Source organism: Pleurodeles waltl, chromosome 6 (genome assembly GCF_031143425.1).
Source record: "Pleurodeles waltl isolate 20211129_DDA chromosome 6, aPleWal1.hap1.20221129, whole genome shotgun sequence".
Classification (NCBI taxonomy): Eukaryota; Metazoa; Chordata; class Amphibia; order Caudata; family Salamandridae; genus Pleurodeles; species Pleurodeles waltl.
Genome location: NC_090445.1, coordinates 1,662,249,701 through 1,662,266,933, shown reverse-complemented (window position 1 = coordinate 1,662,266,933; position 17,233 = coordinate 1,662,249,701). Strand labels below are relative to the sequence as shown.

General features: G+C 43.7%; 1 protein-coding gene across 2 annotated transcripts in view; it reads right to left on the bottom strand.

The window, feature by feature from the left end:
- The window catches only part of SNAPC4 (small nuclear RNA activating complex polypeptide 4), a 178,444-nt gene extending 163,565 nt beyond the window's left edge, over window positions 1-14,879 (bottom strand). For both annotated transcript variants that reach the window (XM_069241609.1, XM_069241608.1), the window contains exon 1: window positions 14,753-14,879. The gene's annotated coding sequence lies outside the window, so the exon portion shown is untranslated. The remainder of the gene's footprint in view (window positions 1-14,752) is intronic.
- Window positions 14,880-17,233: the final 2,354 nt, after the last annotated feature.

The window sequence follows — 17,233 nt, the reverse complement described above, 5'->3', positions numbered from 1 at the left end:
TCCTCAATGCAGATATATAGGTATTGACGTCTTCTCCATTTTTCTGTTCCCTTTTGAAAAACTTATGTCTCGCTATGACTAAACTGGGTGGTGTATCAAATCTGTTAACAAGTTTCTTAAGAGCTTCTTCAAAATCGTCCAATACTTCGCCTTCTTCCAGCTGAAGATCAGGTAAGTGTTTAAACACAGATCTTCCCTCGAACCCTAAGGAATGCAGCAACAAGCATTTTTTCCTTTCAGGTCTGAATCTTGACGCACCAATAGCCCCTAAATACGTTTCAAAAGCATCATACCACTGTTTCCATGGTATAACCGGCTCACCAGGTGTCTCTAAAAATGGCGGTGGAGGGTTAACAGATTGCATGACAGCTGGATCGACGTAAAGACAGTGTAAAACAATCTAGAAAAGACTTTACTAGCTCCACCGTACGTTGTGAAATGAAGAAAAACATATAGAGTTCTTGGTAAAATTACTGTTTAAAGATGGCTGCCACGTTTCCTTAGGGATGTCGACTTCCTTTAGATACACCCCTTTTGCCAGAGAGTTATGGGAGACACAGCAGGAAGTTCCTGTTAAGCTTTGATCAGAAGAATTAAAAGTCTAGGCGAACACCAAGCACACGCGAGTTACTGATATTCTGGGGTGATTCAGTCCACAGCTCGTCGCCACATAAAGTATGCTGAAGTAAGGAAAACCAGCTTCCAAAACAGGTTTGAAGGTTGAACAAGACGTCGTTTATTTTACTTGCTCCGGTAACAATATGATCATAAATGTCCCAATAATCACCCCAGCAGCGCGCCGCAAATCGCTCGACCTCTCTTCCACCAACTGCCGTTTTCTCTATGTCAACGGTACCTCGCGCCCCCACACGCGCGTCCGGAACATAGAGAAAACGGCTCGTGCAATCGGCTCTGCCACGCGTGTAGTTTCGTTTCACACGCGCGGCAGATACTACAGGCGGGCTTGCTCTCAGGAAGGGGGAGGGTTACTACATGGTGCGATGCACTGTGAAGCATAATGCTCAGTGGGCTGGAAAAACCATGAGAAGAGCTGTGCTAATTTAAATGAACAATCTGTTGTTTGAGTGGCAGCTTCTGCTGTTAGTAAACATGAGGTGTGGGGGCTATGCAACGCTGGACGTTGTTGAGTGAGTCGAGCACAACTGGCCAGATAATTTATTTAGATATATTGGAAGTATGACTAATATGTGACAAGTTGTGAGGTACATATTTGATGCCTCCTCTTATATGCTGTCTGTGTTTGGCATGTCCATGTTCTGTGTCTTTCTATCTTCATTTACAGAGTGTGTCTACAAAAGAGTGTTGTACCTCTCCTTGATCAGGAAGAGCCTATAATTAGGTTAAGGGTGACTAGCGTTAAATATTCCTAACAAGAGGGTTAAGTGTAGTAGATTTAGAGATAAAATCTCTCCACTTTTGCAGAATACTAGCTGTTACTAAGCATGCATGTTTTTTTTTGCATGAGTTGGGTCACGTGTCACAAGTGTCTGCCGTGAAGTGTGCTATGTCACGTTTGGTCACGGAGTGTTACTTTTGGGGATCCTAAGATTAGCAGAGATGGTTCCCCAAGCCGTGATTTTATGTTCCTACACATGGCGCAAGTATTTTTGCCACTGATTGGTACTGCGTGTAGCTTCCTTGCACTAAATATAAAAGAGACTAAAGCCGATCAATGAGCAAGGTTTAGTAGGGATCCAGGGTCCTAATAAATGCCCGAGACCCGTTACGACTTATACAAATGGGCAGAAAAATGTTGGCCATAATCGAATCATAATTTTCAAGGTATCACCTTCCATGGTTTTTAATAATACTTGTGTTCCCCAGTAATAAAGGTGAAAAGCCGGGATAATACAAGGTATTTTTAGTCACCTGGATCCCAGCTTTTATCCAGTATTTTACTTATTAAGAACTTCCTCCAACACTGGATCGATCTGGTGGTTGAGTCCGCCCTGGTGGGATTGTCCTACTAGGGTGGGGAGAGGAAGCCGATGATGAAGCATGACACTATTAGGTGTGTGGGGCCTTCTTGTCCATAAAAGGAATGACCCCATGGCTTAAGACCCTGTATCTAGACCTCAAGTGGAGGCTCTTTAGAAAAAGAACCAAAATTGGGCTTCCCTTCTGTAGCAGTCACATTTGGTTGTGTTTTTTTACAGGTTGGGGGCTATCCAGACAAGGACAAAGCAACCAAACTACTTTTGAAAACAGCATCACGAGGTAGGCTAAAGCGGGTGAAAGGAGCAAAGAGAAAAGGGTAGGGCTTGTGGAGGAGCAGGGAAGGGTAGGAAAGCTGATTAAGGGAAAAGTAGACTAGGGTGAAGGCAACAAGATAGGGTTAGACCAGTCAAAAAAAGACTGCTGGAAAAGTATGAGGTTAAAGAAAGGAAATAAGGGGTATAGACTATGGGGCAAATTATAACAGTGAAGTAGGATGTTGGAGGGGTTTCCCTGGTCTGCAAAGGGAAAAGAACTGGAGAAAACGGGTTACAGGCGTGAGAACATTGATGAGAAATAGGAGCTAGGTAATCTTGTTTTTTTTGCCCATAGCGTTCTGAGGCCTGTTCGCGTCCCACTGCGGTACTCCTCATCAATCCTCTTTTTTTCCGAGGGCCCAGCAGCTCCAAAGTGCTGCCAGGCCATTGTCTCCTACTTTTTATTATTACTTTACTGTTCTAACTGGCCGTCAGCCTTGTTGCAACGAGGAAGTAAAACTGTGAAAATGGCTGCTAGTTCAGCCTACGGCTTGAGTATGCATGTACTACAGTGCATATTTATGCATGCACTGTGACCCAAACATGCGCCTGTCTAGCAGCGCATGTGAACCCCTGGCGATCATCTGGATTTTATTTTTATTTTTTACCGTTCCACAATAACCTTTGTGCATGCAAGTGTAACCATGCACTGCACTGCATCTGCCGGGATGTGTCATGGCACATGCACGCACATGCATCATGAAGTGGGAGTGCCAATACAAACAAGCACTGGCAGAGCCAACAGCACTGACAAAGCCAAAGGCAGTGGAAAAGCTAAAGGGACTCACCTTTAAATGAAAAACCCTACTGGTTCTCCACGAAAATCCACGTTGTAAGAGGAGTGCAGGGCTCATGGCAAATGCCACTACTTCCCTAGCCTTGTGATAACATTGGGGTTGTTTTTAGGACTGAACAGATTACAAGCATAAACATGATGTGTAACTACAATGAAATAAATCTCCTGGTCACTGTACCAGACTGTGAAGTACTAGAATGTTTAATGAGTTTCTCTGCAAAATGGCATGTAAAACCTATGACTTTTTAATACCTTTAGAACCACTCTGTGAGTTATGGTTAGCTTTGATTGTTTTAAAACAGAGGGATACGGTGGTTAGCTGTGTCCTATTGCAAACATGACAGCCGGAGTGCCATGGGGCATTGGGTCATTACGTTGTGCAAAATTAGTAGGGCCAAAGGGAGAAGTAAAACTGGAAGGGTGAGGATGACAAAGAAGGTTCCAGGTTCCAGGATGCTGAAGGTTAGCAACACGGCCAGTAGGTCCAGAAACTTCGACCAGAAGGCCCAAAGAGAAGCGGTGACCTGGGAAGTCTTCTAGTAGATGATGTTTAAGCAGAACTGTAGGTCAGAAGTGGGACATGGTGTAGTTCAGCCCTAAAGGGTTAGTATTTAGGGTTAGGTGGGTGAAATTTAAATTTGAAATCTATTGAATGTGCTTTCGACTGGCAATGCAAAAGCATAGCTGCCTTTCGCGCAAGCTTTTAATATAAACGAAACAGTGCAGCTGTGGCTGCTAAAACATACAACATACTTCACTTTAGTGCCAGAATGCTCTGTGGCATGTGTTCATCACTAAGGTTTGAATCTGCATTAATTTCATCCAAAGATCCCAGGTCTTCCTCAATTACAGACCAAATTTGTTTTGTCTTGTGACCTGAGGGATCACTTAAAAGAATGAAGGATTTGTTCATCTGGTGTTCGAGGTGATCTCTGCGCAAAATCAGAATGATAACAAATTGCAGTTAGCATAAAATCTTGCATATCCTCTCTTGCTCCACACAGCAATTTTCCGAAAGTGCACAGTTTAATCTCTTCCTGATGTTGTTTAACAGCAAGCACCACACCCCTTGTTAAAGCAAAGAGTCTCCTCTCTCTCTCTCTCTCTCTGTGGTTTGGCAACAAAATAAGATATGTTGGACACTCTGCAGAGGGACCAAATATGCCAGCATGGTTCCTGTGATGTAGTAATTCAAGGACTCAGAGTTTCAGTTCCAACACTAGGCTTGGGAAATGTTTATTTCCAATAGAATATATCTACGTTATTTTGTCAATAGTTCTAGGTAAGGAGGTCCAGGAGAAGGTACCAACCCGCGTCCCTTGGCTTCCTTTACCCATAGTGTTGCATAATGTGATTTGATGCTCATGGAGAAGAGTTTGTTCCAGGCCCAATCGACCAAATTGTTGGCAAATGCTCTTAGTCTCTTCCGCCCAGATTTTATGGGGGCCATCTAGCAACTCGCTTTAGTTGAAAGAAAGCCAACATCCCATTCTAGGGGAACCGTAGGAAAGCTTGAAGGTAATTTAAGTACTGATTTTCCGAATTTCTTCTCAAAACATCCTACTAGGCTTGTGTTCTTGTTCAGGCCCATAGATTAGCTCCATATGGCATGTGGTCTCCAACTTTTTGCTTGAAACACCTCACAGATGTGTTCACAGAAGCAGTGACCAAACACACCATCCTCAAGATGGCATTTGCTGCAGCCTAAGATTTATCAATTGCAACTTGAATGCAGGTGTTCCATTTATGGTTGTTCTCAATTGTTACATGCAGGTATTTAAAGCAATTGACCTCTTTCAATTTTGTATTGTTTATGACAAACAGATACTTTTGTGGGCATTTCATCTTGAAAGACTTGATTTTTATTTTTTCTGTATTGGTTTTCAGCATTGTAGTATTTTTCCATGGCTGCAAGTTGAGCCTGAGGGCTTTCGGGGTCCTGGAAATCTGGACTGAGACGGCCGCGTAAAGAAGGGCAGGGACTTTGAAACTGTTTATTACGGGATATTGTCTGTGGCTTTTCAAAGGCTTGATAAAGATCAATGATGTACAGGGAGAACAGTATAGACGCCAAGAGGCGACCCTGTTTGACCCCATTACTGATGTCTATTTCTTTTGCTGATATTCTCCTTTTGATTCACTTTCACCTGAGAGGTTGTTACAGAGTACAGTAATTGGATCAGGGAACAGGAAGCCTCGATCAATGCCCAAGGTTGACCATGATTTTCTAGAGGAGATGTCTTGGGACCAAATCAAAGCCAATGTAACAAAAAGAGGCATTTTATGGTGCTACGAAATGTATGTGTTATATGCAAAAATGCGAAGATATGATCAGTTGTTCAGCATACTTCTCCTAAACCTTGTTGGAAGGGAGAGAGTATGTTTCCGTTCATGACCACTTGCCTAATGTCTTGAGGCTCAAGTCTAGGAATATTCTACAGTCTATTAGGCTGATTAGCCTATGGGACTTCGAGTCAATTTTTTGCTTCTTCTTGTATAGCAGTAAAATTATACTATTTCACCAGGAATTTGGGCAGTGGTTTGTGTAAACTACCTCATAAAAGATTTTTCTAAGTATTCCCGGCCACCACTCGGTCAGAAAGAAACACCACTGGTGGTATCATTGTGGAGCTGGGTGGTTTTCCGCTTCTGTAGGTTGGTGATTGCTTCCTTCACTTCCTCTTTCATGAACACCTCCATCCATATGAAGCTGTAATTGATGCTTATTTTGTCACTGTCTTCAGCCTGGGAGAGCTTGATTCAGGCTTTCATGTTAAAGATGGTGAAGAAATGGGTTATCCAATCTTCTCTTGTAATGTTTGAATACAGGTCGTTTTTTCTTGTCCCCTAGCCTTTGTTTGATTTTTAACCAAAACGCCGGAGTGTCTTTTTCCAGCTCCCTTTTTTCAAGCTCTTGCCACTTTCTGTTTAGCAAATCATTCTTCTTCTAATTAATTAGGGACTTGTAGCAAGATCTTGCAGCTCTAACTTCATGTATTGAAGAATCAGTGAGGACTAATATTTGTGGTTCTGTTTTTCTTGTCTTGCATTCTTTATCAAAGCATCAATCTTCAATACTTCTTTTTAGTGGTTACTGTGTTGTCAAAAGTATGTCTTCTCAAACCTATCGGAGTTAATGTTTTCAATAGTGTGTCATACAGTTTGTTGTTCTTGGTGAGTTAATTTAATATCTGCTTTCGGAGGTTGGCAGTGAAAGAATAATTTTTCCATTTCTCCGAGTCGGATTCGAAGTTATGGTTCCAACTCATTCTTACTTGTCTGCCGAGGTCCCAGGTATTATTCAACTTTTTGACTTCTCTGGGCTCTTCAAATACATTCTATTTTATATTGAGAATTAGGTGATTGTGGTAACTTTCTAACTTGTATTGAACCCTTATAATTTGAAAACTGTGCCAGTCGGTAGTACAAATTAGGATGAGATTGATTACGGATTGAGCATTGCAAGAGCTGTAGGGCAGTATGTTAAAGTCAGCATTGCCACAGAAGTTATGGGCTGAATTGAGGCTCTCATTTATAAAGAATTAGGCAAATCATTCACCCTTTCTGTCTGTTTTTCTAAATGAATGTCTTACTGTCGGAATCACGCATGCCGCTTGAAACTCAGAGAATGAATTATCGTTCCCCTATTCGCCCATCTTACAATTAAAATTGTTGCTTACAAAAATATATGGTTTTGGCTGGCAGCATTTAGATGCTGCTTCCTCCATATGGCTAAAAAAAGTTTGTGAACCCTTCCATCTTTTTCTGTTGATAGATGTTCATTATCTATAGAGTTGTATTGTCCAACAACCTGATGTTTCCAATTTGTAAAATATCTTGAATGTTTTTTCATACTTTGGGTGCAATGCAATTATCGGCTCTGCATGATACCTGTAGGGTATTGGTTTTACCAATTCTACAGCACATTTTGTATGGCTGATGTTTCGAGATAGAATCTATGAGGCGAGTTGTATGTTTCTTGGAGTACTATTATGTCAAGGGGTGTTAATTTATGAAATCAGTGTAATTTGTCTTTTGAGGATTACCTGCTGAATTCTGGGGGATAACTGAACTGTTAGGTTCCCGTCCTCTGGGAGGGTTTCCACTGTTAACATGAACTGTTTCTAGTCAATCAGTTTTTCCATTATGTGGTATGCCTAATGCACATGCAAGGGGAAGAGCATCCTCTAGGCTGTGGATAGTTTTCCCATTGGTTGTCAGTGATTCACATTGTGGCTGTATTAAATCAGAATATTCTGATAATACAAGTTCAATTACAATAGTTTTGTAAGGCGACCATGGGGTAGTAATATTTGCGGTCTCTGGCCATTTTGTGACGGTTTCTAAAGTGAGGAGAAAAGCAAGTGTGTCACAGCGCGAAGACAAAATCACTGCCAGAACGTTCCAGAAGCAACCCTCAATGCACGCCTGCGACATCAGTTGAGGCAAATCGACACTAAACAAAGTTGATTGTCATCTAAATCATTGTCATAAAAGTGAGGAAGAAGGTTATGACATTTCAATGTTTACCTCAGAGAAATTTGTACAAGTTGAAATGGCTGTATTTGAAGAAAATGTCAAACAAAAGTCGACTTGTCAAACCACCAAGATCATACAAACACTAACCAAAGACTACACTGAAAATAAATGGTTGTTCGAAACTTTTCATTATCAACAGTGTTGTATTGATTAACAAAATGCCTTAAGACAAATACAATGGTCTCTCTCCATTACCACGGCGTATGCCATTGAAAACCAAAGTGTATACATGGGCTGCACTGACACCCATAAAAAGTCAAAGTTAATTTGTAGCGACAATGAAACACCAGAAAACGAAGGTGCAAGCATCCATCCATTGTCTTCAAGGTACAGCGCTGAGTGACTGTCGATTCAGTTTCAGCACAGCGGCTCATACAGGACTGAGTTCTGTGAATTACAACATGAATGCTCATCACACAATAATAAGTCAATTCCTTTAGTTGTTTAATGGTTTAGGAAAACTTAAGACTATGAAAGTAAAGTTGCATATTAATGAGGATGTCTGCCTGGTTGCTCAGAGCCATAGACAAATTGCTTTTCATTTACAAGAAGATGTTGAAAAAGAACTTGAATCGTTACTCAAGCATGACATCATTGAGCGTTCTATTGGTCCAACACCATGTATTTCTCTCAAAGTTGTAGTGCCCAAAAAACGACGTTGAAGAAGCTGTACGCATATGCTTTGACAGGAGTCAGGTAAACTAGGCAATTGAACAAGAACGACATACAGGTCTACACATTCCTGGCATGATAATGCAATTGAATGGCGCAAAGGTCTTCTCTCGCCTTGAGTTAAATAAAGGTTATCATTTGGAACTCAAAGAAAACTGCAGGTACATTACAACGTTTTCTACACATGTTGGTCTATTTCTATATAAAAGACTTCGTTTTGTGTTTCATCGGCTGCAGAAATTTTCCAAGACGTCATTCAAAGTATCGTACAGCCTGCTGTGAATGCATTCCATTATAGCATTGACACATTCATTTTTGGAGCTACCGATGCAGGTTTGACTCTAAATGCAACAAATGTGAGTTCCACAAGACAAAGCTAAAATTCTTTGGCCACATCTTTTATGATGAAGGTATGACACCTGATCCTGCGAAAGTCCAAGTACTGTCATATGCTGGTCAGCCTCAAGATGTTTCTGTGATACGTTCATTTCTTGGCATGGCCAGTGTTGGAAATGGCCCTTTTTGCCGGGTTATCCCCAAATGTTTTGCCTTCTTCCTCCTATTTTTTCTGATCTGTTTTTGCTGGTTTATTGTCTCTGCGCACTTTACCACTGTTGATGAGTGCTAAAGTGCCAGTGCTCCCTGTGTAAATTGTATTGGTGATTGGTTTATCCCTGATTGGCATCTTTGATTTACTAGTAAGTCCCTAGAAAAGTGCGCTATGAGTTGCCAGGACCTGTACACCAAATGCTACTAGTGGGCCTGCAGCACTGACTGTGCCACCCACATGAGCGGCCCTATAAACATGTCTCAGACTTACCACTGCAATGTCTGTGTATGCAGTCTTGCACTGCCAATTTAACTTGGCAAGTGTACACACTTGCCAGGCCCAAACCTTCCCTTTCACTGCATGTAAGACACCCCTAAGATAGGCCCTAGGTAGCCCCATGGGCAGGATGCACTGTATTTAAAAGTTAGGACAGGTACTGGTGTGTTTTACATGTCCTTGTAATGAAATACTGCCAAATTCGGTTTTCACTACTGCAAGGCGTATCTCTCCCATAAGTTAACATGGGGACAGCCTTTAAATATATTTTTAGTTTCCCATTGGGAGCAGATAGAGATATGGAGTTTTTGGTACTCTGAACTCACAATTTAAAAATACATCTTCTTGTAGAGTTGGATTTTTAGATTGTCTGTTTGAAAATGCCACTTTTAGAAAGAGGGCATTTTCTTGCTTAACCATTCTGTGCCTCTACCTGCCTGTGGAATCTATGTCTGGGTCAGACTGACAGTTGGGCTGTTTGTGAATTCTCTCTAGACAGTGACACAAACGGAGCTGAGGAGTGTCCTGCATATCCTGATGAGTCTCCTGGGCTAGAATGGGGAGGGAGGAGCTGACACCTGCACCTGAAAGGGCTGTGCCTGCCCTAACACACTGCAGTCCTTGACCTACGGGAGTACGTCTGGAGCCAGCCCTGGGCAAGGTAGGATCTTGTGAACAACAGAGACTTTCCTTTGAAGTTTGCCTACTTCAAAGGCAGAGATGAGTATAAGTAGCGGACCCAAAACCCCAGACTTTTTTAACACTTCTGGATCAAGAGGAACCTCTGGAATCGGGAAAAGCTGAAGAGCTGGAGGAGTACTGCCCCTTTGCTATGTGTGCTTTGCTGGCTTGGCCTGCAGTTGCTGCTTCTGCCTTAAAGAGGACCAAGACTGGATTTTGCTCTGTATCATGCTTGTGAAGTTTCTCCCAGGGCTTGAAGTAGAGCTTGCCTCCTGTTGGAAGTCTCATGGATATCAAAGACTTCAGATTCATCTGCCTACAGCACTGGGAATTGTGTGTTTTGTGCTGCAACAGAAGAAAAAACACTGCAACATCCTCAACGATGCAGCTGCCTGCACCGCGACCTGATGACGCTGCACGGAGCCCTGCCCTGCTGCGCACCAGAACCCTGGTCTTACAGATGCCGCCACCTGAAGCCGTCACCAAGCCACTGCTTGCACCGTGACCTGTGGGCCCCGCACTCTGCATCGCCGTGCTCACACTACAGCCTTAGTATACCCGACGATGATGCTCTACGCTGACGCCACATCATGCACCATGGCCTGAGGACACCCCTCGTGAGGTATACTAAGCACCGCCCTGCACCGCAGCCCTGGTCCACCGACACCAGCGTCATTGACTCCAGCATTGTTAACAGATGCCCCTGTCTGCACCACGACCCAAGGGCCCCACACGAAGCCCGCCCCGCGTTGTATCACCGCATTGGGCATACCGACAACAGAGCTTCAGCAACGACGACGCTGCCTGCACTGCAACCTGGGGACTCCGCAAGTCACACCACCCCACTTCACACCGCAGCCCTGGTCTCCAGACACCACAGGATGCCACCACCGAGCCTCTGCCTGCACGGTGACCTTGGGGCACCGCACGTCGCATCGTCTGGCTTTGCACCGCAGCCCCGACGCTATCAAAGCCAGCTCTCCTGACCTGGTCATCAGCCCAGAGTTCGATCTGCAACGCCTATGAGTTCAAGGGCCCGACGACCCCTGCACTGACCTAGGAACTGAAGCCCACCAATGCCTGCTGACACCAGCGACGCCGCACTCCGGATCTCATTGCGAGGATCATGATGTCCTACATTTACAAGGTACTGTGTGCAGGTCTTCCTACACCGCAGCAGGCCTGAATTGTTGGATTTGTTTTCAGGATGCCGCGATAACCCAAACGGAGCTATCAACTTCAAGGAACTGTATTTTTAAGCAATTCTTGCAAAATTCATACCTTTATTACTGTATGCTGTATTTTTCTCATTTTGGTCTTGTTTTACACAGACATATATTGGCTATTATTTTTTACCTGGTGTGGTGTCCTTTTGTAGTGTTTTCACTGTATTACTGTGCATTGTGTGAAAATGCTCTACACATTGCTTCTGATATAAGCATGAATTATAGTGCCACGCTACCAAGGGGATGAGCAAAGGTTATCTGAGCAGGGTATCTCCCTTCCCCTTATCCGAGCTGAGTATCTCCATTACCCTGACTGGAGTGAGGATCCCTACTTCGACAGGGTGCAAACTCTCTTCCAACTACAGACCCCATTTCTAACAGTTACTGCTCAAGATACATACAAGACTTTGCCACTGTAAGTGCTCTATTACGAGAGTTGACAAAGAAAAATGTTTCATTTCAGTGGTCACAAGAATGTGAAAGGTGTTTCAAGAAAATCAAACAAGCCATTGAAAATGCTGCTACTTCAATCCGAAGCTTCATACAGAGGCTGTTGTTGATGCTAGCCCAGTCGGTTTAGACACTATTCTTGCACAGCACAGTGGACACCCAAATGCTCAAAGGTATATCGTGGCATATGCTAGCAGACGTTTGTCCCAATTAGACTGTGCTAACTCACAACCTGAAAAAGAAAGTTTTGCCGTTGTGTGAGCTTATAAACATTTCCATGTATTCCTGTACTGAAAGCCTTTTACAGTGTTAAATCATCAACATGCTGTAATATCTTTGGCAATCCAAAGGCCAAGATGTCTCCTCACACTGAATGATGGAGACTACAAATGCAAGAGTACAACTATACCATTGTGCAATGCCTAGGGAAAAATCAAAATCTTTCTGGCTACTTTTTCCAGAGTTCCTATACCAGGTGAAGGTACTCCATTGACAACAGCTGAGGCCTATATTAATTTAATTGTAAAATCAAATACTCCAGGGTTATCTCATTAGCCCAGATTATCACTGCCACGAGCCATGACAGTGACATGCTGAAGTTAAAAGACAATTGCACATCAGTCATGGAACCGACACACTTGACCTCTAACCAATGATTGTGAATATCAAAAATACAGGAATGTAAAAGATACACTGTCCATAACTCAGGAGGGAGTTATGCTGCGAGGATCGAGAATCTTGATTCTGGAGAGTCTGCAACAGAAAATAATTCATGTGGCTCACAAAGGACATTATGGTATTGCTGCCACAAAAGGAGTACTCAGAGACCCAGTTTGGTTTCCTGCAACTTTGATGTTCTGAAGAGCAATGACAACCAAGCTACCTCAATGGACCAACAAAATAGAAAGAAATGAGAACACAATTTGTACAAGGGGCGTGGTTAACAAGCAGAAAATAAAAGCCAATATGTACCAGAGGCAACATGCAAAGAATCACCCGACAGATGCAAATAAGGTAATCTGATTCTCTATATGATGCTGAACCTTCCATTTGATGTCTACTAATGGGCACATGGTGACTGCACAGTGCCCTGGAAAGTCTGTTACCAGAGACTCTTCTCACGTTAGGCCTTTGATTCATCGGTTTTCAAATCAAAATGGTGAAGGAAAGACTGAACCTGAGAACTCATTGACTGTTGTTACCTCTTCACGGTCTTCAAAAATCTCTGACACTGAAGATGAACTCTCCAGGCTTCTAGTAATCAGATCAGGTCGACTGGTCAAGGTGCCAAGAAATTTGATTGAAGAAATCTAGTTGTACATGCTTATATATGTATATACAGATTTTGTAAAAAAAAAAAAAGTTTTTTTTTTTTTTTTAATTTAACAGAGGGGGAGATGTAATGACTTTCCAGTTTCATAACTAAAACCTCTTGGCTCCAAACAAACTCCGTAAAACTGTGACGTGAATGTTAGAGCAGAATGCAATGAAAGCTTGGTAAGAATGTTGAGGTCAGTTACACACAGAAGAATTATGACATGTAATGTTCAGCTCTGTGTGTGTGTGTCACATAGTCGTTGGCGGGTACCCAGGCTGGGGATGACGCTACGTCATGAACAGAGCTATGTGTTTTTCAGGAAAGCTTCTTGGAGCTGTGGAATCTTCTGGAGCACCTCCAGCAGGCTCTTACATTCAATGGGAGTGTAGACACACCAGAAGGGCTGTGCCTGATCTTTGGTCAGCCACTTGTCTACCTTAGTTATGTGATGGTGGTATTCTCTTAATTTTATGTCACGTGGATAGTGTTAACTTTTAACGAATGTCAATCCCTATGCTCTTTCGAACATCACCTCCTGTAGTGTCATCAAATATGATAATTAATTCTGCTCTAAGAATTTTCAAAACATGAGGGCTCTTCAATGGACATATGATGTTAGCCATGTTCATCTAGGCCCTGTTATTTAGTCAACAGCACTTCGTATGTTTCTGTTTGAGACCTTTACACCTAAATAGAAAAACTCAGAACGCAGAGCGCCGATAGCTAAGAAGTAAGGAGTCCCTATAGGACATGTGGTCCAAACATCACCAATACTGCTAAGCAAGCCAAACTTAAAATTTTGCAGTTTTGAACAAGAATTCTCTTCTCATCTAAAGAAATTCTCTGCACCTCTGATTACAAAACAGAGGCCAATTCCATTCGTAATTAAGGCTCACAGTTTTCCATTGCTACAGATAAATACAGATAGAAAACAATGTGTTTCCTGTCTATATTTATTTTTAAAAGTGGAAAAATACTGAAAATTGTGCGTCTTGCAAGCCGTGATGTCTTTCGTGAATTCTAGGCCAACAACTGAGCAGATAGATAGCATGTGGAGTAACATGAGATTTCCTTAAATACAGGTATATGTTATGGTATACATGAGATATAATGATAATATTTACCTGTGTGTATGTTTTGTGATATTTGGCTACTGGGTTTGCTAAAACGTGATACACATCTTAGTATGAGTGCCTGTTCATTAGTTAAATAAGTGAGAAAAATTACCATTCTACGACTCCATTTATTCTCAAAACCCAGAATAAATATGGATAGACACCAGTAAAATGGCCAAATAATAAATATGAATAAACACTGACGAAAAACTTTAAAAAAAGAAAATACCATAAAACCGGAAACCCTATTTATAAGCATACACAGTCATCGAAAACCGTGTTAGCATTTAAACACAAGCCACACACGTAGAGTGGGGGGAGAGTTGAAGATGATCGATAACGCGTGAGGATTTTGGGGGGGTGGGGGGGAGAGTGCGCAGAACAGCGCCGCCGCTCCCCAAAACACTTTGGGCAGACTGGGGGAGCTAGCGGTTAGTATTCTCCGCTGGAACCATTACCCATAATGCATTTCCACCGCTCCGCCTACTTTCCATAGTCCACAGACTTACTCTCAACGGCTTTAATCACCCGGGGAGGAGGGTGAAACTGACCTACGTAAAATGCGATGGGGACATCAGAGGGGATTGTAAAAGTCTTGCCTTCGGGATGGGTGATTTGAGTTTAAGCAGATCTGCTTCACCCGTACAATTGCTGCAGTCCTGGCCAGGCAGACGTATTGTTACAGGTAGTTTCAGTATTCTTTTGAAAGATTATCAACATTCACCCTGACCCTTCATCACACGAATAACCCATGAGCCTGCGTGCACCGAGCAGTGTCATCGAAGTACACACTCTTCGTACGGCGCGCATCAGGGCTCAAGTGCCCAACACTTTAAAAACGTCAATCATTACAAACCTGCAGCGGGTCATGAGCCTTCCGTCTCCCCTTGCCGACCCCCGAGCGGCTTCGAGACCTGTAGCCTGGCAGTAAAAAATGGCAAAATGTTTCTTTTCCAACCTCAAGCCAGCTGCAAAGGACCATGGGAAAAAAATTTGCATACTGCCTGTTTCGGCCAACTCCGGGGAGGGGGTGTTCTCTGTGTCCTACTTCAGCAGGCAGCCAGGCCTGCTCCGGTGCAGGGTGCAGGGGGCGGCGGAGAGGGTGGCGTGCAGGTTTTTTGTTGTAAACATGCCTATGCAAATCCACTCCCCCGTGGTGCTTTGCGGCAGCACTGGCAGACGGAAGCACGGGGATCTCTGCAGAGGAGGGGCTGGAGGGACTCGGAGTACATCATGTAATCGAAAACCATCGAGCAGTGATGGCCCCGACACGTTTGTCTCCGGGTAAATTTTTGTAAGAAACTGGTTGAATATGCCAGTTGTAGTTTTTAGTGTCAAACATGAAACCATATCCTACACTCTGTGTAAAGTAATCCCGAGATTAGATCTTTGTGCGACTGGTGCCATCGATGTGATCTACTCAGGCTGGGCTCACTGCAGTGCGACATGTAGCAGGGTAGGGGTTTGCAGCACTGTGAGATACAGCATATTAGGCAGTCACTTCACTGTGACCTGGGTTATGTTGGCCTGTATGGTAAAGCATATATGGCATTCGCACTGCACAATAAAATGACACTTGTTACCTGTGACCACCGGGCCAACTTCAACATAACATAGCACAAGGGGGGGAGGTAAAACCTCCAAACCCCCTCCAACCTCTCATAAATTCCCCATTCACTTGGGGGCCAACGTGGAGTGAATTTCCTGTGAGAGATGCCCATCGACTTCAGGTCTTGACAAGTCATGCCCTTGGAACGGAGGGCCGTATTTTTTTTTTTAGTTTTTTGATTAAACCATGGGTAGCTATGATTTTCCAATTTTGGGGATTACCTCACTGGCACTTAGAGAAGCCACAACTTCCACTTCAGGGTATTTTGAATAGTCATCAATCAAAACCATGGTGTGACTTCCACTGGAGAGACTTCTGAAGTCGAGACTGGCTGAGGCCCATGGCTGGCTCGATCCCTTGTCCATCTTTACACAGGCAGGTGTGCTAAGTTCCTCTGCGGCTTGCCACCATGGGCATGACCGCACTAGTGCCTCCACTTTCTCATTCATCAGAGGGAACCACGCCTTGGTTTGTAGCTGTTTCTTGGTCTTCACCATGCCTTGGTGTCCAGCCTTAGTGAGCTGGACAGCTCCATCGGTGACACTGGACGGGATGACTAAACAGTGTCCTCTTAGCAGGCATCCTTCGGATCAGCTGTGAGCTCTTGGCGAACATGGTGCAGGCTTTCCATGACTCGCTGGGCTTTTGGGTGAGTTGGGGCCACTTTCTTTAAGATGTGCTGGTGGTTTGTTTCCACGACGTCCAAAGATTTCTGGATGTTTTCATCTTGGTCGGTGGCTCGACAAATGTTTTCCATTGAGATAGGCAAAGGTAAGGACCAATCAGCCACATATCTCACGTATTCTTCCATTTCTTGGGCCTCATCCTCTTCTTCCTCTTCCATTGTGTCTGCACAAGGGTGCTGAGAGAGATAATCTACAGGGGTATTGGACCCTAGGTGGTACTCTACACAACAGTTGTGTTCCTGGAGTTGAAGCATCCATTTTTCTATCCACAGAGGGGGATTGGATGCATTAGAGGTGGAAGTGTCGACACTCCCAATGGATAGAAATCACCTCCTTTGCTATATGTGAGTACCTCTGTTCTATCTCGATTAGAGACCAGCTGGCATACACTACAGTGGCCCATTTTCCATCTTGCACACTTCGCATTAGCACAGCTGCCAGTCCTTCTGGGCCAGCATCGACAGCAATGGCGGTTTCTCTGCACAGGTCAAAGTACCTCAGTCGTGTTGGGCGAGATGGTGTCTCTGGTGGCACCAAAAGCAGCTTCTGGAGCTGGGCCGCAGGACCGCGGCACTCCAGACTTTGTCAGGTCTTTTAATGGCTGTGTCAGAGTGGTAAGATCTTTGATGATGACACCCGCAATAATTGACCATTCCCAAGAAGCTGCAGACTTCAGTCACTGTTGTGGGTGAGGGAGCCTCCTTGATGTTTCTGACTTTTCCAGGGTCGGGGCGACTCCCTCTGAGGAAAAAACATAGTAGTCTGTGTTACAGAAATTCACAATATTTGCATTGAAGAGTTGGGCCGGAGTCCTGACCTGGATATTGTGTTCTTGGATGGTCTGCGCATGGATCAGAATGTTGTCGCTGATATTGCGGACACCTGGGAGGTCAGCTAGAAGCTCACAGATTACATTCTGAAACACCTCAGCAGCGCTTAAAATGCCAAAACTAAGTCTCTTGTAGCTCCGTAGGCTTCCATGAGTCGAGAATGCTGTAATGTATTGACATTCTTCAGCGAGGATGAGCTGGTGGTATCCTGA